Source organism: Mobula hypostoma, chromosome 16 (genome assembly GCF_963921235.1).
Source record: "Mobula hypostoma chromosome 16, sMobHyp1.1, whole genome shotgun sequence".
Classification (NCBI taxonomy): domain Eukaryota; kingdom Metazoa; phylum Chordata; class Chondrichthyes; order Myliobatiformes; family Myliobatidae; genus Mobula; species Mobula hypostoma.
This window is the reverse complement of record NC_086112.1, coordinates 67,777,510-67,803,169: the sequence shown is the minus strand read 5'-3', so window position 1 is coordinate 67,803,169 and position 25,660 is coordinate 67,777,510. Positions and strand designations below refer to the sequence as shown.

Below are 25,660 nucleotides of genomic sequence, written 5' to 3'. Positions count from 1 at the left end.
CCTTTTGGCTCTGGGGGAAAAGAGTGTTGTCACTGAGCCAAGAATTCACTCAATGGTATTGAGATTGATGCAGTCTCTCAACGCATTATATTCTATTTTTTTGTGTGCCAGGGTTAATCTACTTTAATGAAATATGAATCATTTTTTGATAACTCCAGCTACATTAATTGCTGTGATGGAAGCAATGCATGCTCTATTATTGCTCTTTAATTCACCGATAATGCACTAAGAACAATTGTGTAAGTGCCACAAATATCTTTTTTGGATGTGTACAAATACATATGTCCGTATTTAAAAGTAATGATCAATGACTTCTGAAAATTTTTTTCTATATTTGAACCAATGACAGTACAATAATGACTTCTTACCAAAGGCAGAGAATGAGCTAAAAAGGTATTTGAAGATGATGTTCTTCTTTCCGAGCCTTAGAGTAGTAACACATTCTCTTTAGAATAATTTTGGTTTACTTTGTAATACATGACCAGCCTGAGGTAAAGTCTTGAAAGTGTTGGAGAAATGTAATGTGTGTCGGGACTTAATCAGATGGTCTGTGGTTGGTGTGTTTGGGTTTGAACACACTTATCACTAATTGCGCTCAGTGTGCTTGTAGCAGAGGTGGTTGCCAGGCTGGTTTGAACCAGGGTTGTTAGGGCAAAGTTCTGTGTGTTTAACCCATGGACTACCATGAGAAACATAGACCAAGTGCAGAGGAGACCAGACATAAGGATGGGGTTAAACAAAGAATTGTTACTTGAGGATTGGCTTGTAGAGAACACATGTTAGGACTCAAAAATCACTACACACAGGGGAAGTAACTCAAGACTAAGCAAAGACAAGCAAAACAAAGAGAAACTAAACAAGGTACAGGTGCACTGATAACTAAAATGAAACACAGGTGAAGGTAACTAATGAATAATCAGGAGGAGGAATGTCAGAGCCTGGAGGACTCTGGCGCCCCGGGTGATCAGACCAAAGCACGACAGTGCTAATTTTCTAAGTTCAGAGAACATTTGTATTAACCATATGATATAGATCTTGGTATGTTTTTATTCATTTTCTTTTGGAGGATGACTTGCTTGCACAATATTTGTGTGGATTATGAGGTGATGAGCCAGTGAGGGCTGTATAATCTACCACAGATGGGTCAGGAGATATCTGCCCAGACTAGTGCATGGGTAATCTGAAGTGTTCTCCTTTTACTGTCTTGGTTCTACTTCTGTGAATTCAAGATTGTCAGATCATCTTTATTGCTTGCCCAGTATTCCCAGCATTCTGTGAGAATGATCTATCTTTTTTAAGCAAGTTTTAAGAACATAATAATTTTTCTCTGTTTGAATAGGTACTCTAGGTGGAGCACTTTCCCTAAAGGGTGCTGAGGAACTAGTGTTTGCAACTTTTTTGGTTTACATCCATATCCATAACTTCCAATAATTGCATCCACCAGTTTCAATGTTGAATTTTTTTAGAAAGAAAGGTTTCTCTCCCTTTTTCAAGAGAAAGCATCTCCTGATAGTGGCACTTTGCACTGAAGTGTCAGTATGGATCATGTATTCAAATCTAAATCAGATATAATCAAAACTATGCATTCAATGACAATCATACACAACACTGATACTTATTGTTGAGACTGCAGATTAAAGCCCTTTTGATGTCTTCTTTTAAATATTATCTTCAAAACTAATTAGTTCTCCTCTTAGTGCTAGACTTGCACAAATTATTTGTGTAGGCTAATCTGGAAATATTAATAATAAACAAATTGTATTTGGAGCACACCTTAATACGTAAGCACATCCCTAAATGTCAGAAACTACATCATGCCGAAGGAAGTATAAAAATCACAAGTGCTCCACATTGGTTTTTCCAATTTCCTCACGAGGAGCCAAATTTTTTTTTGACAGAAATAGTATTTGGTTAAAGGTTAGCTTTAAAGATTAAATTTATTTGTTAAATGTTCATCAAAACATACAGTGAGATGTGCCATTTGCATCAATAACCAACACAGTCTGAGGATGTGCTGGGGCAATTAATACCGGGAAACAGCATCTGAATGAGAATTAACTTACAATGCTGGAGGAACTCATTAGATTAGGCAGCATCTATGGAGAGGGGTAAACAGAATAGTAAAGAATCTCTTGTGTTTATGAGTGAGAATTGAGATGATGCAAGTATGAAGCCCTGGTTGATTGAGCAGTATTGGTCTGGGAACTGTGTGCCACATTCTTATTTGTAGCTTACAACCCTCAGGTGTGCGCCTTTATGTTCTGTGGTGGAATCTCTGTTCAGTTGTATGGAGCTCCACCAAGTGGCTGACTTTACAAACACTGGAGATTCTGCAGAACCTGGAAATGTTGAGCAATATCCACAAAGTGATGGAGGATCTCCGCAGCATCTGTAGAGGGGAATAAACAGTCAACACCTTTAATGGGGGCCGTTTATTCTTTAATACATGACTGGGAAGGCATGCATTTTTTTGGTAAAGTACTTTGGTGATACTTTAGATTAGGTGATGTCCTAATTCTAATCCAGCATTGAAAGAATGCTGGTGTGTTTGTAGGTTAGAATATTAAGTGAGTGTTCCCAAGCAGTGGTGTTACTCTCCAAGGTGAAAAAGGTTGTGGATTTCAAAAGTGCAGATAATGTTTAAGGAAGTGCCAGTTAAGTGGGTTGCTTTTGTTGGAAATAATGTTGTGTTTCCTGTTGTTGAAGCTACACTCATCTAAGCATGACATGCTGGTGAAGTTCCTTTGAGGACTCAGGAGGTGAATGAAGGCTGCCCAGACTCTGCACCTGCTGTACAGGAGTTCCTGTTAATTTTTGGTAAATAATGACTACCTCAATAGCCGAGCACAGAGTCCTTCTTTATGACCTAGTTTGAACAACCTCCATTCCATCTCAGTGGATGGAAAAGCTGCAAACACCATTTGGGTTGTGGCTAAAGTGTTTGGCATTCATGTTTGGATCTTGGCTTCCAAACATATACTGAACTAGTGAGCAGTTGGAGATCTTCTTTTCAAGTTAGTACAAGTCTGACATGCTGTTGATATACTGGGAAAACACCAGGATTCCATCATGTGGTGTTGGTTGTGAGGGCCTTGTGGTGAGCAGTTTGACGTCAAGCTCTATCTTGTGCCTGCTGGATGTTAACTACCAAACATTTCCTTGGGTAGAGTTGGCTTTTGGTCTGAGAACTTAAAGTGTATTATCAATGCAATTAGTATATTTTACTAAGGGAGCAATACAGTGACGATTTTGTGTAGGTATTGCATATTCAGTAACCAGTCAGAATCGGGTTTATTATCACTGTCTTATACGATGGGAAGTTTGTGTTCAAAGTAAATTTATTAATGAAGTACATGTGTTACCATATACAACCCTGAGATGTTTTCTTGCGGGCGTACTCAGTAAATCCAAGACACATATTAGAATCAATGAAAGACCACACCCAACAGGACAGATAAACAACCAATGTGCAAAAGACTACAAACTGGGCAAATACAAAAGAAAAAAATGAAATGATAATAAATAAATAAGCAATAAATATCGAGGACATAAAATAAGTTCGTGAAAGTGAGTCCAAAGATTGTGGGAACAGTATAGCAATGGAGCATTGAAGTTGAGTGAAATTATCCCCACTGATTCAAGAGCCTGATGGTTGAGGGGTCATATCTGTTCTTGAACCTGGTGGTGTGGGTCTTGAGGCTCCTGTACCTTCGCAGCAACAGTAGAGTGTGCAATGAAATAAATGTTACTACAACTCACAGGGCTAGAACTCTGCGCTCACCAATGGAGTCTGTATTTGTTCTGAGGATACTGATACGCAATCATGATTTTTTTAAGTTGCGATAAACCAAACCCTTTAATGACACAAAACATTTCATATGTGTAATGAAATAAAGTCTCTCAGTTGTCACGCCAGTGTTAAGGAGGGAGAGAGGCAAAAATAAACAGGAAAATATTGACCAGTTACACCCTATCCTCGTTATATGCGTCTTCAGACAATGCGGATTCACAGTTACGTGAGGAACCTATTTCTACCAACGTCTCGTTATATGCGTCCAAAACTCACAGTTATGCGAGGAGCACTGCCTTCCCGCCAATACAAGTCACGTGCGCACAACTCACAGTCTCACTGTTGGAATGAGAAGCACCGCTTTCCCGCCAATATGTCAGGTGCGCGCGCCTCACAATCTCTCTCCCGCCACTCTCGCATTGGTTTTGGCAAGGTGTGGATGCGCGATCTTAAACTTCTGTTGGTTTTACCTACGGTGCAGTGATTTTATGCTTGAAATATTTAACTATGCCTCCTAAGTGTCCGATATCATGTCCTGGGCCATCTCTGAGCGGCAGGGAACTGCTTTAACACTTGAATTATAAGCAGTGCGGCATCATCTGAAGGTAACACAGCTCTGGGACGCTACTGCCGGGTACAGAATCTTGCCTTTTAAAGTTCTTTTGTTGATTGACAATGTGCCAGCCCATCCTAAACATTTGGACAGCATTCATCCTAACATAACAGTGCGTTTCCTGCCGCTTAACACAACATCACTGATTCAACCACTTGACCAAGGTGTGATCCACATTCAAGGCGTACATTTTTTTTTACGGTGAACTATCTCTCTGATGCTGCAAGAAACAGATGATTTTGAAAATTCCTGGAGTTTACCAACGGTGAGGGAATGGTGGAAGTCGGAACACTTAACACAAATGGCGATGGACATGGACCCACGTTTAGAACGGAGTCAGCATTTCAGTCGTTCCCTGCCGTCAACTCTTCTTCCCTACAAGCAAATTTAAAACAAAATGCTGCCAAGCATACAACCCTTACCACTTCATTCAAGTCGGTAACACCTTTTGCTGCCGGCAGTTCTAAGGGTTCTGTGAGTCTTCCTTCACGCCTTGCTGTGCTTGATATGATCCTGACGACCACAACCATCCACCTTATCCGTGTAAAGCTGCCCGACACCACAACAACCGCTCATCTCCCGGAGCGAGCACACCTGCCACTGTTGGTACTATAGACCCTCGGATGTTAACTTTTTATGATTTATTACATTGAATATTACCTTAAATTGATGAAATATAATACAAATGTCTTGTAGTACTGTTTTTGTGTGGTATTGGTATGAAAGTGTGAATAAATTACAGATAAAACATATTTAGGAAGCCCTCTGGAACGCATCCCTATTTCCTCCATTTAAATAATTATTCACATTATGCATCAACTTTGAGGAACATATCCCCCGCATATAATGAGGATAGGGTGTACTCTGATTTCATCGGTTTGGTTAGTAAGACCATTGGAACATTGATTTGTCCTTCTGGTAAATTTTCCCTCCCCTTTCTCTCTTCTCCTATTACCCACCCTGGCCTCTTGCCCCTTCTCCTCACCTGCTTATCACCTCCCCCTGATGCCCCTCCTTCTTCCCTTTTCCCCCATGGTCCACTCTCTTCTCCAGTCCTTTACCTTTTCCAGCCACCTGTCTTCACCTACCACCTATTCTAGCTGGTCCTCCTTCCCCTGCCCCCTACCTTTTTACCGTGGCATCTTCCCCTGTCTTTGCAGTCCCAAAGTAAAAGGGTCCCGGCCCAAAACATCAACTGTTTATTGGTTGTACTGAGGGAGGACTAGGCCTGAAGCCTATTTGCAGCAGCCTGGAGTGAGGGGATGAAGCCGTGGCATTTCACGGGGGCTGTGTGGCACAGTGTCCAGAATGGAGTCGGAGCTGCCCTCCCAGGGTTTTGCCCAGAAGCCAAGTTCTGTTGCAGATTTTTTAGCGGCACTCAATGGACTCGAGCCTTGGGCTGCGGGATCACTTGCTTTTTAGCTGCCGGAGGAGAGGAGTCCAAGCCATGGTGCTCTACTGGGGGCAGTGTAGCGCAGTTGTGGCAACGGACGATTTAAAATGGACTGAGGGGTCTGGACTACATACATAGATAATTGTCTGGTTCTGTTTTTACTAATATTCTATATGTGCTCGTATACGCGAGAAGTAGGCCTCAAAGCCACGGATTCACCTAGCGGGTGTCAGGGGCCGGTTGACAGATGATATTGGTGGGGTTGGTGTCTGGACTGTATGTGTGTGTGTATACACACACACACACACATGCATATTCTGCATCGTTATGTTTTTACTGATATTCCATATGGGTTTGTTGATTTGTATGCATCAAGTTGCAGCACAGCAGGTGGGAGGGGGGAGATGGGCATCGGGACTCTTATTACATGTTTGTGATCTTGTGTGTGTGAGACTGTTGGTAATGTCTTTCCACCTTGACTCCGTAGTAACACTGTCTCATATGGCTGTCTTCATGAGTAGTCATGTATGGCTTAATGACAATTAAATTTGAATTTAATTGAACTGAATTTCCATAGATGCTGTGACCTGCTGAGTTCCTCCATCAACTTTTGTGTGTTTCACTGGTTAATAAGATTTTATGGAGTCCATTATTAAGGATGAGGCTTCAGTATACTTGGAAGCACATGATAAAATAGGCCAAAGTCAGCATGGTTTCCTGAAAGGAGATCTTGCCAGACAAATCTGTTGGAATTCTTTGAGGATTTAGCAGGCAGGATAGACAAAGGTGAGTCAGTGGGTGCTGTTCATTTGGATTTTCAGAAGGCCTTTGACAAGGTGCTGCACATGAGGTTGTTAAACAAGATAGGAGCCCAGGAAGCTGAATAGTCTAAAGGTAGATAAATCTCCCAGACCAGATGGAATTCACCCGTGTGTTCTGAAGGAAGTAGCTGTGGAGATTGCGGAGGCATTAGCGATGATCTTTCAAAAGTCGATAGATTCTGGCATGGTTCCGGAGGACTGGAAGATGCAAATATCACTCCGCTATTTAAGAAAGGGACAAAGAAGCAAAAAGGAAATTATAGACCTGTTAGCTTGACATCGGCGGTTGGGAAGTTGTTGGAGTCGATTGTCAAGGATGAGGTTACGGAGTACCTGGAGGCATATGACAAGATAGGCAGAACTCAGCATGGATTCCTTAAAGGAAAATCCTGCCTGACAAACCTATTACAATTTTTTGAGGAAATTACAAGTAGGCTAGACAAGGGAGATGCAGTAGATGTTGTATATTTGGATTTTCAGAAGGCCTTTGACAAGGTGCCACACATGAGGCTACTTAACAAGATAAGAGCCCATGGAATTATGGGAAAGTTACATACGTGGATAGAGTGTTGGCTGATTCACAGGAAACAGAGAGTGGGAATAAAGGGATCCTATTCTGGTTGGCTGCCAGTTACCAGTGGTGTTCCACAGGGGTCCGTGTTGGGGCTGCTTCTTTTTACATTGTACATCAACGATTTGGATTATGGAATAGATGGCTTTGTGGCTAAGTTTGCTGACGATACGAAGACAAGTGGAGGGGTTGGTAGTGCTGAGGAAACAGGGAGTCTGCAGAGAGCCTTGGATAGATTGGAAGAATGGGCAAAGAGGTGGCAAATGAAATACAATGTTGGAAAGTGTATGGTTATGCACTTTGGCAGAAGAAATAAACGGGCAGACTATTACTTAAATGGGGAAAGAATTCAAAGTTCTGAGATGCAACGGGACTTGGGAGTCCTCGTACAGGATACCCTTAAGGCTAACCTCCAGGTTGAGTCGGTGGTGAAGAAGGCGAATACCATGTTGGCATTCATTTCTAGAGGAATAGAGTATAGGAGCAGGGATGTGATGTTGAGGCTCTATAAGGTGCTGGTGAGACCTCACGTGGAATACTGTGGGCAGTTTTGGTCTCCTTATTTAAGAAAGGATGTGCTGACGTTGGAGAGGGTACAGAGAAAATTCACTAGAATGATTCCAGGAATGAGAGAGTTAACATATGAGGAACGTTTGTCCGCTCTTGGCCTGTATTCCTTGGAGTTTAGAAGAATGAGGGGAGACATCATAGAAACATTTCGAATGTTGAAAGGCATGGACAGAGTGGATGTGGCAAAGTTGTTTCCCATGATGGGGGAGTCTAGTACGAGAGGGCATGAATTAAGGATTGAAGGGCGCCCATTCAGAACAGAAATGCGAAGAAATTTTTTTAGCCAGAGGGTGGTGAATCTATGGAATTTGTTGCCACAGGCGGCAGTGGAGGCCAAGTCATTGGGTGTATTTAAGGCAGAGATTGATAGGTATCTGAGTAGCCAGGGCATTGAAGGTTATGGTGAGAAGGCGGGGGAGTGGGACTAAATGGGAGAATGGATCAACTCATGATAAAATGGTAGAGCAGACTCGATGGGCTGAATGGCCGACTTCTGCTCCTTTGTCTTATGGTATTACAGGAGAGATACTAGCATGGATAGAATATTGGCTAGCTGGCAGAAGGCAAAGAGTGGGAATATAGGAGTCTTTTCTGGTTTGCTACTGGTGTCTATTGGTGTTTAGCAGTTTTCAATATTCAGTCTACTACTTTTCACGTTATATCTCAATGATCCAGATGACGGAATTGATGGCTTTGTGGCCAAGGTTTACAGTTGATCGGCTGAGGAGCAGATAGTGTTGAGGAAGCAGGGAGTCTGCAGAAAGACTTGGACAATTTAGGAGAATGGGCAAAGAGGTGAGAAATGCATTACTGTGTTGAGAAACGTATGTTCGTGCACTTTGGTGGAAGGAGTGAAGGCAATGTCTATTTTCTGAATGGGGAGAGAGTTCAAATACTAGAGATAACAAGGGGCTTGTTATCTCTAGTCCTAGTGTGGGATTGCTAATGTTTGAGTTGGTAGTAAGAAAGACATGCAAATGTTAGCCCTCATTTTGAGAGAACCGGAATATTAAAGCAAGGATGTAATACTAATGTATTATAGACAGCTAGAGAATTGTGAGCTGTTTTGGGCCACATATGTCCTGCTGTTGGAGAGGGTGCAGAGAAGGTTTATGAGAATGAAGGTGGTGAATCTGGAATTCATTGCCACCTGGTTGCGGAGGCCAAGTCATTGGGTATAGTAAAGCAGAGATTGATGTGATCTTGATTAGTAAGAGTATCAAAGGTTATGGGGAGAAGGCAAGGAGAATGCAGGTTAAGAGGGAAAAATAAATCAGCTACGTTTGAACAGCAGAACAGAATTGATGGGCTAAATGGCTTAATTCTGCTCTTACTGTATGTCTTGCGGTGTTCTGGGAAACTTGGCAATGATGGGAATGGCTCTTATTTACTTGATGTTTAATTCCCCTTGGTTAACAGACTGTGTGCCGCTAAAATTGAATACTTTTAAAGTTACTGTTTAAATCTAATGGTCTTAACAAAATTTGATAAAAGGTAATGCTTTTTGTTGACTACAGTTTATTGAATTAAGCGACTAAATTTTATAAAAGACTCAAAGGAACTTGTTAGAGCAATCTGCTTACTTGTGTTGGGATACTCACATTTTAAAACAGCTCTCTATGCTCTCTGAGCAGTACTGATTGAACTTAACAGGAATTGCTGTTGCGTCCCATGGTTATTTTTAAACCTCCCTGAAATACCCTTAGTGAGAACTGAGACCAGTTTTAGAATAAGAGGCATCGATGAGAGAGTTGAAGTTTTCTATAAATTAATTTGACCACATGATTCAGTCCACAGCCTCTGTGATGTGAAGCTGCTAGAAATAGCTAATTGTAATCAGGACAAGTAGGGATGCGAATATCCTGCAAATGTTGATAAGTTACACATAGTCTTCATTTTTGCTGATCAAGTTATGGAACAGAAGGGATATTGGAGAATAGACTGATTTCAGCATGCAAGTGATGAATGATGGCTTTTGCAGTGTGGAGGCAGAGCTCAGTTCTAAGTTCATTGTTTTCCTTCTGGTGTAATATTAACTTGGTGTGCACACACCACAATTTATGCCTGGAAGTGATAGTACAGGATGTACCTAATAAAGTGGCCACTCTGTATATTTCTGTGTGTCTGGGGTCTGCTGCTGTCGCTCACCCACTACAACGTTCGATATGTTGTGCGTTTGGAGATGCCCTTCTGCACACTGCTGTTGTAACATGCGGTTATTTGAATTACTGTCGCTTCCTGTCAGCTTGAATCAGTCTGTCCATTCTCCTTTGATCTCTCCCATTAACAAGGTGTTTTCACTCGCAGAACTACCACTCACTGGGTGCTTTTTTTTGTTTCTCGTGCCATTCTCTGTAAACTCTATATTATTGTGTGTGAAATTCCCGGGGGATCGGTAGTTTCTGAGATACTCAAACTGCCCTATATGGCATCAACAATCATTCCACTGTCAAAGTCACTTAGATCATTTTGATGTTTGGTCTGATCGATAACTGAACCTCTTGACCACGTCTGTGTGCTTTTATGTATTGAGTTGCTGCCATATGGTTGGCTGACTAGATATTTGCTTAACAAGCAGGTGTACTGGTGTACCTAATGAAGTGGTCACTGAGTGATATTCAAGAAGGCATAAACAGGCAGGCAGAATGGGGAGATACCTGGGAGGTCTTAGGAGAGGACAACTTAAAGAGTACAAATTTTAGGAGGTTCAGGAACAAAGAGCTTTTGATGTAAGTATGTATATCTTTGTGGATGCAGGGTTGAAAAGAAACTTGTTTTTATATGTTTTATCTTTTTAAGACAATGTCCTTTTAATCTGTAAATGGAGTACAGTGGTGGTGGAACAGATTCGGTTGTCATTTTTTTTTGAAAGGGAGTTGGATAGCTAAGTAAAGAAGAAAAGCAATTCAAGCCTGTGGGGTAGTGGGTAGAATGGGACTGAACAAATTGCTTTTGCAGGGAATTGCTACAAACATTGGTGTGCTAATCCTGTGCTGCAACAGTTGTGAGCCTTGATAATGGTGAATGTGAAGCTCCTTGAGGAAATAAAACATCAAATTTCCACCTGCACATAGTATTGACATTTTCACTTGTGTTGCTGTGCCTAAATTCTGGAGCACATTGGGAAGTAGCAAATGTACCACTGCTTTTTAGGAAGGAGAACAAAAAGAAATTCAAAGTAAATTTATTATCAAAGTACATATCTGCTGTGTATCATTTCTGTATCGGCTGTGATGCAGCCAGTCAATATACTCTCCATAATACATCTATAGAAATTTGTCAAAGTTTTAGATGTCATGCAAAATCTTCGCTAACTCCAAAGAAAGTAGAGGTCTGCCGTGTTTTCTTCATAATTGCACTTACGTGCTGGGCCCAGGACAGGACCTCTGGGGAGAAAAAATAACACTAAGGAATTTAAAGTTGCTGACCCTCTCCACCTCTGATCATAGAAGGCATTGAGCTCATCTGGAAGTGAAACCCTGTTAAGCCTATGTCACATGAGTTTACTTTATTAGAGGTGATACTATTCAAGCCTTGCCACAACTGTTGAGCATCCTTTGTTGATTCAAATTTAGTCTGGAATTGCCACGTCACTTGTGAGGTGGCTTTCCAGAGATTGTGCCTTGACCTCTTGTAACTTTCTTGGCTTGGTTCCTCCAGGGCTTCTAGTTGGGGAAGACTCTGAATGATTTTTTTAGGGATACACTCATCTACAACTGTTTTTTAAAAAAGTCTGTAACAATCATGCTGTATTCATTTAGTTAGAACATAGACACATAGAAAATCTACAGCACATTACAGGCCCTTCGGCCCACAATGTTGTGCCGACCGCATAACCGACTCTAGAAGCTGCCTAGAATTTCCCTACCGCATAGCCCTCTATTTTTCTAAGCTCCATGTACCTATCAAAGAGTCTCTTAAAAGACTCTTGTATCCTCCTCTACCACCTTTGCTGGCAGTGCATTCCACGTGTTCGCCACTCTCTGGGTGAAAAACTTGCCTCTGACATCCCCTTTGTACCCATTTCCAAGCACCTTGGAACTATGCCCCCTTGTGTTTGCCATTTCAGCCCTGGGAAAAAGCCTCTGACTATCCACATGTTCAATGCCTCTCATTATCAAGTGGGGTCTTGTATAGCTGTAACAATATCCAGAAAGATCCAGACTTGGGTCCTTGAACACAGCTCAGTCCACTAATTTGAAGCAATCTCTGCCTCCTGCGACTACCTCTTTGTTGTCCTCATCTCTGGAGCTTTGCTCTTTAGCCTCTGACTGTGTGCAGGAAGGAGAGGACAAGCAAGTGTCAGATTTACCAAAATGCAGTCTAGGCATAGAACGGTAGGCATTCCTTATCTTAATATAATGGTGGTCTAGTCTATTGGGAGGTCTGGTGCTGCAGGTTATATACTGGTGGTAATTGGGGAGGGGTTGAAGTCCCTGACTGTGATTTGAACTGCGTCAGGTTTTGGACTCTGAATAGGGCAGAAAATTGAGCTTGAGGTGTGGGATCAACTGTGATCTTCTTGAGGATTGAGGAGGTCTGAGGGACAGAGAGACCCACTTCTGGTGTACTTTGTGTTTCTAGAAAAAAATGACTGTCCTGCACAGTATGACCCTTTCAGTCCGTGATGTTTTGCCAACCTTTCACTTACTCTGTGTTGGCGCGTGGCCAAGTGGTTAAGGCGTTCCTCTGGTGATCTGAAGGCTGTTAGTTCGAGCCTTGGCTGAGGCAGCGTGTTGTGTCCTTGAGCAAGGCACTTAACCACACACTGCTCTGCTGTGTGGGTCCTAATGCCCTTCCCTTGGACAACATCGGTGGCGTGGAGAGGGGAGACTTGCATCATGGGCAACTGCCGGCCTTCCATACAACCTTGCCCAGGCCTGCACCCTAGAAACCTTCCAAGGCGCAAATCCATAGTCTCACGAGACTAACGAATGCCTGTAATTTACTCTTTGATCAATCTAACCCTTCTCTTCTACGTAGTCCATAACACTCCATTTTTCTTTCATACGAGCATCTAAGTATTTTCTTCAATATCCCTTGTGTATCAGCTTCTACCACCCTGCCTCCCCCCTCCCCCTGCTTGCAGTACATTCCAGGGTCTGACATCTCCCCTATATTTTATTTCACTTAATTAAAAGGATGTTCTTTGGCATTGGCCATTGCTGCCTGGGAAAAAAGCACTCTATCTACGCCCCTTTTACACCTATATCAAGCTGCCTCTCATCCTCCTTTGCTCCAAGTAGAAAAACCCTAGTATGCTCAATCTTTCCTCAGAAGCCATATTTCTTATCCAAGCAGCATTCTGGTAAATCTCCTCTGTACTTCCTCAAAAACTTCTACATCCTTCCTATAATGAGGTGACCAGAACGGAACACAATACTTCAAGTGTGGTATAACCTGAGTTTTACAGATCTGCAACATTACGTCGCGGCTCTTGAACTCAATCCTCTGACTAACGAAGGTCTGCACACAATGTGCCTTCTTAATCACCCTGTCAACTTTTGTGCTAACTTTAAGTGGAAAAACAGAGTTAAGGATTTTCACCTGAGATTTTAGGTTTCTCTGTAACTCCACACTTTTAAGAATCCCACAATTAACCTGATTCTCTGAATCTTGATCTCGATCAAGTTCAACCTTGCAAAATGAATCACCTCACGCTTTTCTGGATTGAACTCCATCTGTCACTTCTCAGCCTAACTTTGCATCCTGGTTTTGTTCCATTGTAAGCTACCCACAACTTTCTACTCCATTCAAAACACCAACCTTTGTGTTGTCTGCAAACTTAGTAACCCACCCTTCCACTTCCTTATCTTAGTCATTTATTAAAATTACATAGAGCAGAGTCCCAGAACAGATCCCTACAGAACACCACTGGTCTACGACCTCTAGGCAGAATACATTCCATCCACTATTGCCCACTGCCCTCTGTGGGTTTATCAATTCCAAATCCACACTGCCAAGTTTCCATGGATTCCTTGTCTCATGACTGTAGACGAGCTTTCTGTGGGGAACCTTGTCAGACACCTTATTAAAATCCTATACTGCACATCCACCATTCTGCCTTCATCAATTTGTCTGTCACTTCCTTGAATACGTCAATCAAACTCATGAAGCACAACCTGGCCCTCACAAAGCCACGTTGACTGTCATAATAAGGATATATTTCTCCAAATAATCAAGGTGAAATTCATTTAATTGTCATTCAACCATACACATGAAGACAGCCAAATGAAACAGCATTCCTCGGGGACCAACGTGCAAACCACACGATCACACACAGCACAAGGCACATATAATTATGATAGCAGAAAAACGTACATATAGCCCAAGTTGCTAAATGTCATAGCCTGTAGATTGATCATATCGTTAGCTCCCCCTCACTCTCCGCTTCACAGAGGGATCGCTCCCTCAGTGATTCCCTTGTACATTCATCCTTATCACCGACGTCCCTCCTGTCACTCATCCCTGCAAGTGGCCAAGGTGCTGCCTCCTCCCTCATTTCCATTCAGGGCCTCAAACAGTCCTTCCAGGTGAGGCAACACTTCACCTGCAAATCTGCTGGGGTCGTCTAATGTAGCCAGTGCTCCTGGTGCGGCCCCCTCTAATTGGTGACACCCATTATAAATAGGGGTGCCACTTCGTTGAGCACCTCCGCCCCATTTTCCAAAAGTGGAAATTCCTGGTGGCCAGACATTTTAATTCCCATTCCCATACCCATTTCGACAACTGAGACCATGGGGCTGCCATGCTGTTGGTCTCATCAGTGAACCAGAGTTTCAGTATTCTGCATTGCCAATGTCCAACCGAGTCGTGCAATCACAAGAAAATTGTCTAAGACAATCATGTGCCCTGTTTGTTGGACTATACACTGCATCTGACGCGGTGTAACAGGTGGCAACACAGCAGGCAGCAAATACAGCTCCACCGCTACCGAGCAGCTCACAGTGAGGTAGGCCTGCAGTTCCTGATGTTTTTACCATCCAGCAGTACCATGTGATTGCAAAAAAAAGGTAAAGAATACACGGTTACACCTTTGTTTGGACCCAGAAAGCCCACAGCAAGTGTGCAGCCATCCTACCAGAAGCTTGATAAGTCATACGTCCTATCCCTAACTTAATTTACTGACATAACACTCACTGGTCTGTAAATCCTAGGGTTAACCCTGTTACCCTTCTTGAACAAAGGAACAATATTTGCCATCCTCTGGTACTGCTACCGTGGCCAGTGATGATGCAGAGGTCATCGTCGTCACCCTAGCAATCGTTTCCTTCGTTTCCATTAGTAACATGGGTTGTATCCCATCCGGCCCCAGGGCCGTATCTATCCTAATGTTTCTCAAGAGCTGAAGCATTGCCTCTTTCTTAAATTCAATGCTCCAGAATATCAGTCAGTTCTATGCTGACATCACATTTATCATCAAAGTTTCTCTCCTGAGTGTTCATCAAGGACCTCCCCTGCCTCTTCCAACTCCAGGCACATTTCCACCTTTATCCCTGATCGATCAGTTCTGCCCTCACTCCATTCATCCTCCTGTTCTTCACATACATGTCGAATGCCTTGGAGTTTTCCTTAATCCTCATGTCCCCTTCCAGCTCTCCTAGTCCCTTCTTCAGTTCCTTCCTGGCTTATTTATAATTCTAAAGAGCCCTCTCTGATTTTTGCTTCTGGTAGGAACACTGAATATTGTCTATCCGTAAATTGCAAATTTAAAACAATACAATAAGAATATTCAAATGGTACAAACCAAGTGCATTTTTAGAGCACTGTTTTAATGTAAGGCATTTCATTTTGCAGAGGTGTACATTGATTTTAATAATGGCTGGAGCTGCAGTTTTTAATAAGGCTAAATAAATACCAAAGGGTGAAGTACAAAACTGGCTATGTTATGGATGGCAATTCCAGTAGTACATACCTCTGCCACAGGGTGGTGCTCTCATTGCTTCCTTGGAGTTTACTAACTCCCACCTTCCCCTTCCTCTCAATCTTACATTTTCCCAGCCACTTTAATGGTGCTTTTTATTCCCACATATTCATATGTAAACCAGTAGTTTGCTTGGATTTCTACTCTCTACAGATTTCCTCTTGTTTGAGCTTGCCTTGATCATTTGTTGCCCTTTTTGTTGGTGGGATTGTAACATGTGACAGGAAAGCCATTTGTAATGCTGCAATTTGCTTTTGATGGTGTGAAAGATCTATTGAATTGGGAGCATTCAATTTGAGCTCTTGGTCTTGCTCTTCTATTCAGTTAGATCTTGGCTGAATTTCTGCCACACCTTTCCTGTTTAATTTCCACATTTTTTGATTTCCTTAGTGCCCCAGCCACTACTTTGAATGTACTCAATAGCCAAATGCCTTTGTCTTTGAAAAGCAAAGTGATAAATTCAGCTATTACAATGGCCAAAATTTATTTCTATGACAACACGGCTAAAATAAGCCAACAAACCCATATGGAATATCAGTAAAAATATGACAATGCAGAATATGCATGTATGTATACAGTCCAGACCATCCCAGCGCAGGGATATCATCTGTCGACTGGCCCCCTCCGCCCACTAGGCTTGGAGGCCCAGTCCTCACCCTGGATCTGCAGAAGTACTTTCACATATCAGTGTCTGTGTGAAGTTCTGAAATATTATGAAGAGCCGACTTGATGCCTGAACACTAACAGTAGGCTAATGGTTGCCTGAGTGGTTTGGATTGGACCTTGTCAGAAACCGAGGCTGATGGTCATCAATGTTGTTGATGAGATGACATGAAAATAGATCACTTATGCTTCAATGTGGGACTGCATAACCAAGTTTCTGACGCCTAATCTGTAGTATGTGGTCTTCCATTTGCCACATTAACAACTGTTATCACTGCTTTAGAATTTGCTCTACACACTGACTTTTCTAACCCTGTTGATTCCTAGTTGGGATTTAGTTCTCTGGTTCTATGCCAGTGCTGGAGTTGCTTTAGATAAGTAACAAGTGATTACATCCTAAGGGAATGCTGGAAACAGGTTGGACGACTTGGAAAGGGAAACAGAATTGAACACGTCATGTTAAAGACCCATGAAGAGGGCAGGGAGAGAAAACTGTGCTGTTCAAGGAGTTGCAACAGTGGATATGACTGTAAGAGCTGCTGAGCAGACAAGGCAGTGCCTCGAGCCAGTCGGGGCCGGGGATGGTGGTGCTGGGAGAAGCAGAAGCATAACAAATAGTAACCTATAGAGAATGAGCCATTTCTGCTACAGCCCACAGCCCACAAATACAAATACACGTTGTCCAAATTGGTTGAGTTCAGTATGAACAGGTAAGGCTGCAACACGCCAAATGGAAGAGCTTGTGCTTAACTTTGCCCTCGTTATTACAGTGTAGTAAGCCATAGATAGATGGGAGTAGGATGTATTGGGCAGCTAGATGCCTTGGGTCACCCCTACAGACAGAAGTTAGGTTCTCCACAACGTGGTCACCCAGTCTGTGTTTCATTTCTCCAATGTAGAGTGTCCATATTGTGAGCATCAGGTACAGTATACTAAATTAGAAGTGCAAGCAAATGGCAGCTTCTCCTGAAAGAACAATTTATCCCTGGATGGTGACAAGGGAAGAAACAGAAGTATAGGTGTTGCATCTTGATTTTCTTATTTCTGTTATTCTGTTGTCCACCTGCAATATTTACCCCACCAGTACTCTCTGATCTATAGAGCTTTCCCCACATCCTCCTCTTGGTTTTGAGTCTCAGTAACAAGTACGACCTGCACTTCACAGCTTTTACGTGACCCTACATTTGCTTACTTGCTCCAACTACCCTTGCTAAGCGGTCAACCAGACAGCTCCATATATAGAAACAACCCTCAGCTTGCATTGAAGATATTCCCTTCATCCTCGCCACTCATCTGCCTCCCTCTCTGCAACTTAAAACTGATTGTTTTCTCAAATGCCTCCACTCAGATGAAAAGTCTTTCACTCGTTTCTCCACAAACGCTGCTTGACTTCAAGCATTATCTATTATTTTTTACATATATTCTGATTCCGCCGATTCCTTTTGATAGAGGCACGTACTTGTATGTAGTGTTCCAGCTATACTGCGATGGATAATGTGCTCAGATCTCTGCAATGAACTTGTGATTTTCTGGAGAGGAGAATGAAACCAGAGTATTAGCAAGTAAGTCATTCGAAAGGGTGCGTTTTAAAGAAGAAAATGGGAGTTTTGGGAGACAATGATACAAAGTGATTTTGAGTGACTGGGCAGGTATGACCAGCGAGGGGTGCAGATAACAGACTGTGAGGTTAGGTAATGGACAGGCTTGTGAAGGAGGTAGCTGGTATATATCTGCCTAGCTTTCATCTCGTTATCTTTGCTGAAGTTGAATGTGAGATTAAGTAAGTATGGCAGTGGATGGGGCTGGGTGAGGCTGGTGTTCATGTAGATGGATCCAGCCATTCCTAGTGGTGCACCCCAGATGTCACTCGTGACCTGGCTCCCAGGAAGTGAGTCTCTTCCGTTGGATAGACGCCACTCCCACAGTAGAAACTGTGTCTTCACGTGGGACCACGTTGATATTCCTTTAGCTGAAGTGGAACAGATGTAATTAGACCCCTCTGCTATTATTTCCCAAGATTTGGGCTCTTCGCATTCTCAGTGAGGTTCATCATTTCTGGGAAGCCTCAGAACACTTCTGCTTGTTTTTAGTATTTTTGCCCACCCTTAGTTATCCTTAAAGGTGATGGTGAACATTATATTTCCGTATCATCATGGTGTGTGACTTAGAACCTATGGGTACTGGTTTTCCTCATGTTTTTTGTTCTGGATTTGTGCAGTTGGTTCAGTTGAATTTCTGGTTAATGGTGTGTCCCCAAGATGTTAATAGCTCAGGGATGGGAATGTTGTTGACTATTAAGGGTAGATTAGATAGTCTTCCTCTGGAGTGTGTCATTGTCCAACTCTTTTGCGATGCAAATGTTACTTGCAATGTATCAGCCTCTTATTTAGAAAGAACGATGAGAGTATCCCCAACTAAAGTCACTCGGATTATTGAGCGATTTATTTGTGAGTTGGTTCAAAGATTAAAGTACATTTATTCTCAAAGTATGTCTACACTATACAACCCCGTGATGCATCCTCCTGCAGGCATCCATGAAACAACGAAACACCATGGAACCTGTTCAGAGTACATCAACACGTGAAAAAAAGAACAAATCACGCAAGTAGCAAAAAGCGAACGTATAACACCCAACATATATTAAATGTCAAACCGCAGAGTCCTCAATGGTCTAGGAGTGTTCAGTTTAGTTCAGTTCAATTTGGTTTGGCGCTGTGTTGTTTCTTGGCCGCAGAGCTAGTCTGCACCAAAGCGCTACAGTCTGTGCCAAAGCACTATGATCAAGCCACACAGGATAGCATACAGAATAACCAGAATCCAGAAACATGTAACATGAACTGCGGAGTCCTCCAAAACAAGCCTACAGATAGGAGTTGAGCCAATCAAATTCTGCAGCGTGGGACCCAAGACACCATCCCTCATCAGCAATGAGTGAGGAGGAGAGTGAGACTGGAGCAAAAGCAGCCAGAAGATGCTGAACACTCACTTGTCTTCCGCTCTCGTCCACGTCGATTTCAGTCTTGCTGGATGCTTTAATTGGCGAGAAGTAATGGAGCCGATTGTGGGTTTGCACTCCGCCTTTAGGTCGCACACTCCACTCTTGACCTCACTGAATTCCCCCTTAGACAGCAAAAGCACCAGATCATTCAGTCAGCCCAAAAACACATCATCAAAATATAAATTAGAGGCTCCAATCACACGCAGTTTAGTAGAAGAGGCATTTTAAAAGAAAACTTGGCTTCTGAAAGTTGAGTAGTGTTTAATAGATGAGACTTCGCTCCACTCCCAAATTGGTGGGCTCCCTATGTGTGTAGAGTATGGGGTCAATAAGTAGAAACTTTGTCCCATCAATCTTGGAAGCATCATATTAGTAATTGGATCTAATCTTAATTCAAAATCATGAGGGTGGGGTGAAAGGTGCTACTTTTTCAACCTGTTGATATATCAGATGTGCTTTAATTTTACAATAGTGTTGTAAACATCCACTAATCCCCCATTTAAAGGGTGGTGTTGCATATTTCATTCATGAACTGAGCAAGCTGCCTGTAACACAAGAGATTCTGTTGATGCTGGAAATCCAGATCAACACAAAATGCTGGAGGAACTCAGTAGGTCAGGCAGCATCAATGGAAATAAATAAACAGTCAATGTTCTGGGCCAAGGTCCTTCTATGGGACTGGAAAGGAAGTGGGAAGATGACAGAATAAAAATGTGGGGGAAGGTGAAGGGGAAGGAGGACTAACTAGAAGGTGATAGGTAAAGCCAGATGGGAGGAAAGAGTAGAGGGCTGGAGAAGAAGGAATCTGATTGAAGAGAAGAGTGGACTATGGGAGATGAAGGAGGGGCACTAGGAGGAGGCGATAGGCAGGTGAGAAAAGATAAGAGGTCAGATTGGGCAATAGTGGAGGGAAGGGGAGGGGAATTTTTACCTGAAGGAGAAATCAATGTCCATGCCATCACGTTGGAGGCTGCATAGGTGGAATATGAGGTGTTGCTTATCCACCCAAAGCATCACCTCATGGCTAAAAAAGGAGACCATGGATCAACCTGTTGGAACAGGAATGGAGATAGAAATTCAAATGGTTGGCCACCTGGAAATTCCACTTTTGGTTGATGGAGCAGAGGAGCTCAACAAAGCATTCCCCCATATGTCGGCTCTCACCAATGTAGAGGAGGCTGCATCGGGAGCACCGAATACAGTAGACAATCCCAACAGATTCACAGGTGAAGTGTTGCCTCACCTGGAAGGACTGTTTGGAGCCCTGAATGGAGGTGAGGGAGGAGGTGTATGGGCAGGTGTAGCACTTAGGCCTCTTGCAGGGATAAGTGCTGGGAGGGATGAATGAACAAGAGAAGCACGGAGGGGGTGCAGAATGGGGGGTGGGTAAAGATGTGTTTGGTGGTAGAATCCCTTTGAAGATGACGGAAGTTGTGGAGAATGATGTGCCATATGCAGAGACTTGAGAGATGGTAGGAGAGGACAAGAGGAACAATGTCCCTGTTAAGGTGGTGGGGAGATTGGTGAGAGCAGATGACCAAGAAATGGAGGAGATGCAGGAGAGGATGGCATCAATAGTGGAGGAAGGGATGTCACCTTCTATGAGCGAGGAGGATCTCTGATGTCCTGGAAAGGAAAGTCTCATCCTGGTAATGAGGTGAAAATTAAGGAACTGTGAAAAGGAAATAGTAGTTTGCAGGCAACAGGGTGAGAAGAGGTACAAACAAGAGAAAATCTGCAGATGCTGGAAATCCAAGTAACACACACAACATGCTGGAGGAGCTCAGGAGGCCAGGCAGCATCTGTGGAAGTAAGCACAAAAATTACAGTCCTGCCAAGGGTTCTTGGCCGGAAACATCAACTGTACTTTTTTCCCATAGATGCTGCCTGGCCTGCTGAGTTCCTCCTGCGTTTTGTGTGTTGCGAAGGGGTATAGACAAGATAGCCCTGGGAATCAGTAGGTTTATAAAAGATGTCAGTAAACAGTTTGTCTCCAGAGATGGAGACAGAGAGATTCGGAAAGGGGAGAGAAATGGACCAAATCAGTAATTTTACAAGCAGGGTGGAAGTTGGAGGGAAAGTTGATGAAATTGCGCTCGGCATGGTTGCATGAGTCAGCACCGATTCAGTCATCAATGTAGTGCAGGAAGAGTTGGGGAGCATTACCAGGGAAGGCTACGTAGCCAGAGAAAAGGCAGGCATAGCACGGGCCTGTGGCTACCCCTGGAGTTTGGAGAAAGTGGGAGGAGCCGAAGGAGAAATTGTTGAGGATGAGAACCAGTTCTGCCAGACGAAGGAAGGTTGTGATGGAGGGGAACTGATTGGGTCTTTCGTTGGGAAAGAAGGTGAGAGCTCTAAAGCCTTTTTGATGGGTAATAGAGTGTTTAGGAGCTGGACATCCATGGTAAAAATGAGGTAGTCAGGGCCAGTGAATTGAAAATCATTGAGGATGTCATTATTCTTTCTAAAGAGCAAGGTGATGTTGTGTACAAGCATCTATTGATGCTTCTGGACACATCTTCAGTGATGTTCCTGGAATCATCGGATGTTTCGGGTCTTTCAACCTCCTCCAGGTGACCCAGCCGGGGTTGATCAGACCCCAGTTTGTGTCCACATGGCTAGCTACTTATGACTCCATGGCTCCCCTCTTTTGAGCCACAGCCAGCCATCCTGAGGCCCTCTCTACCACGTTGGTGATACTGCGGTTGGCTCTCCTCTTCCTCTCTCCCTCGATGCCCAAGTTGCTGAAGGCTCTAGCTAAGGAACTAATGCAAATCCCCTACAACCAACCTCCACTGGGAGACACCTCGCTCTCCATCCAGCCTGCTGACAGTTGCTGACCAGTCCTGCGTACTTGGAGAGCTTCCTTTCAAAGGCCTCTTCTAAGCTATCTTCCCTTGGGACTGCCATGGGAATGTAAACACTTCGTGATTTTCATTTCAAAGATCAAAGTACATTTTTTAAATCGAAGTATGTATATCATTACAACCGTGAGATTCACCTTGCAGGCAGCCACAAAACAAAGAAACACTAGAGTTAATGAAAACCAGACCATACAGCAAAGACTGTGTGTGGGGGGGGGGGGGGAGAGAAAAAGAACAAACCATGCAAACAATAAAACAGTAACCAGATAATACACAGAACACGAATTGCAGAGTGCACGGCCGCAGAGTCAGTTCAGTGCTGAGGCAAGTGACTGGCTTCAGGCCACAGTGGCAAAGCCAGTTCAAACTACTTAATGGAATGGTTAAGAGTTTTGTTTGCTTCCTGCAAAATGTCTCCATGCCTTATGAGTGCCTTGCCTTTGTTATTGGTACTTCAGGCTTGAAAGGATTAAGGGCTGCGCGTTGTGGGAGCAAACGTGCTTAAGTCGTGATGAGCCTGTATTTTTGTATGCAGATGGATGCTGGATATATGTAGGGACCTGTGTTTAATGTTATGGTCACATTTGTATGGAATGTAAACTGCTGAAATGCAGGTTTTACACCTCTTGGATTACTGGTCCATTATTGCAACCATTGTACTGTGATTTCCATGATCCATGGCACGGTAGCACAGAGACAATCTAAAAACGAAGTGCTATCTTAATGAAGCTACAATACAGAATTGTGAGTCCCGTCAATGCAGCACAGTCTGCTGATAGATGGAATGCTTCCATAGTCTGCCATGTGCAACTGTGAAAGGTGCAAACTGAATAATGAGTGCAAGAGCATTCTTCTCCATCCTCGTTTAACTTATGGCTGGGTGCCACACCAAAGGTTTTTTTAAACAAGTGGCTGAAGTGCTTGGATCCGTCTTTGGGAAAAGCATATCTGTCTCTTCCTGTTGTCTCCAGCTCACAACTGGTCACAGATGAGCGGCCACATAGTGTTGGTGAAACCCCAAATGAGCAGTGATGAAACTTGATGGCATTGTTGAGAACAGCTTTAGAAGTCGATGGGAGTGACAGCTGGCCAAAAATGGATTTGTCCTAAAGCTAACCACCACAAATAATTAAAACAAAATATTGGAATCTTCAGCAAGTCAGGCAGCAGCTGTGAGAAATTGTTGAACTGTATCATTCCCTCTGTTTCTCTCTTCACACGGGGTGCTTGATTGAGTGAATATTCCTGCATTTTGCTTTGTTAGTTTTCAGATAATCATTGTGTATGTTGGCCGCTGTATAACTGGTAAGCTGTGGAGGATGGCTTTAAGTAGCATCCTCTCTCCACGAGCAATATCAACCTTGGTCCATGTAAGCAATAGGAGCAGGGCCAGATTGATAACCTTGAGGCCCAGTGATAGATTTTCCATGGAGCCATTGGTGCTCCTGTAAGAAAGACTGATGTCACAGTGATCTTAGTGAAATGTTGGACAGACCATTGACATTTGAATATACATTCAAAATAGCCATGATCTAAGGTTGTATAAAAACTTTTTCAGCTGTTGAGCAACTTCTACCCTAATGGGTTAGAAACTGAGACATTTGCCCAGTATCAGGTCTACCAATAATGAATGGAGACTCCATCACTTTTGGGTGAGTGTTGATAGGCTGTCTGGTGCCAAACTGTGGGAGCCTGCCCTCAGAAACTGGAATTTGAGCTGCTCTTTATCGTTTTCCCCTCACTCCAGCTGCAGGCTAATGCAAGGTTCATTTTCATAAGCCATTTCATAGTAGAATAGCTGGCTGTGGGAAATGTGTTCGCTTGTGTATTTGTGACAGTGCATTAGCACTGAACTTCGAAGCAGATGTCCCTGAATTCAACCCCAGCCTGGTCCCAACCTGGACAGCAGCAATATCTGTGCGGAAGAAAGGTCTGTCAATCTACTTCCGTATCTTACGCACGAAAACCCTATGGACCCTATGGAAATTTAATTGGTTTATTATTGTCATATGTACCAAGATGTAATGAGAAGCTTATATTGTAAATGTTTCTTACAGATCAAATCATTACACAATGCCTTGAGGTAGAACAAGGTAAAACGATAACAATGCAGAATAAATTCTCATCTGCCAGCCTATTGATTATCTTGCACTATTTTACAGTGTGGAGAGTGTACAGATAAATCTGTGACTCCAAAACATAAAACTAACTGAAAGAAAAACAAGGGAGCCCGAGAGATGTGTGTAAATTTCATTTTTACTTTAAGCGAGGCACACGCTTACAACGCCGTGGCGTGATGACGTACTGTACACTATTCATGCACCTCGTACAGATAACACAATGAATCATGCAAACAAGAATGCTTAATCAAACAGTATATTTACAATATTACTGAAAGATTAAATACACAGCAGATTCCACTATAGTATTTGACACCTAGGGTAAGGTTTATCCTATTTTATACATGTAACGACATGGAAAATGATCATAGTGCCTTTGTTTACCTTTTCATCCTTCCTGGCCATCACCTGCAGCAGTCTTGATGTGCACTCCCTTAAAGTGGTGCTAGAAGTTTGGGATAATAGCCCCCGGGCTCAGTGGCCACTGCCTTTTATCTCAGTACTGGCAGCATCAAGAACATGTATGCAACCTGCCTGGCTTCATGGCTCAGATTAATGACATTGCCATTTCTCAACTTTCTTTGGGTGGAGGAGATGCAGACTGTTTGTATAATGTAATGCTGACTTCCATTTCCTTCCACCTGACCTACTTTGTTCTCCATTGCCTTTTTCATTTTGGTGCAGATGTCAACCTTAGAAGGAGGCTCATTCAACTGCCTGCTGATAGCACCAGGCAAGGTTGTGTGATCTGTACCTTTTGGCTTTTAAATGTGTAATGTCCTGGTTGATATTTTTTACTGTTATGCTGTATGTATTTCATTTTGTGCTGTTCTGTGCAAGCTGCTTGTTTTCAGTTGATGTTTTGTGTTTACTGTTGAAGATGAGAGAGACGAGAAATGTGTGCCATCCAATTAGGATAGTCCGATTAAGGGGAGGTTTCTCTGGTGAGGGACACTAAGGTTGGGCTTGGGGCTTTTGTTTGAGAGGAGATGAAGAGAGAAGGCACTGGGGAGAACCGGTTGCAGCGTACAATCTGGTGGGAGACCCGTTTGTTCGAGATGGATTGTGAGTGACATTCGGAAGGTGGTGTGTGCTTTCACGTTGACCGAGGGCCCAGTGCGTGAGTGACTGAGAAGTTCAGGATGAGCTCCAACTTGTACACATTTGACTGTTTAATTAGAATGGAACCTTTTCATTTTGTTATTCTTTACTAACCCTTTAGTTAAGATTCATAAATATAATTCCTTTAATCGTATGCAATGTACTGTCTGTTATTTTCGTGGCATTAATTTGTAACAGGGTAGTAATTTACACGCATCCACCGGGAGTTTGC

The 25,660-nt window shown here is 43.0% G+C and overlaps 1 protein-coding gene across 1 annotated transcript in view; it reads left to right on the top strand.

Moving 5' to 3' along the window:
- slc20a2 (solute carrier family 20 member 2) overlaps positions 1–25,660 on the top strand; it is an 85,845-nt gene that overhangs the window by 12,659 nt on the left and 47,526 nt on the right. The window lies entirely within an intron of this gene.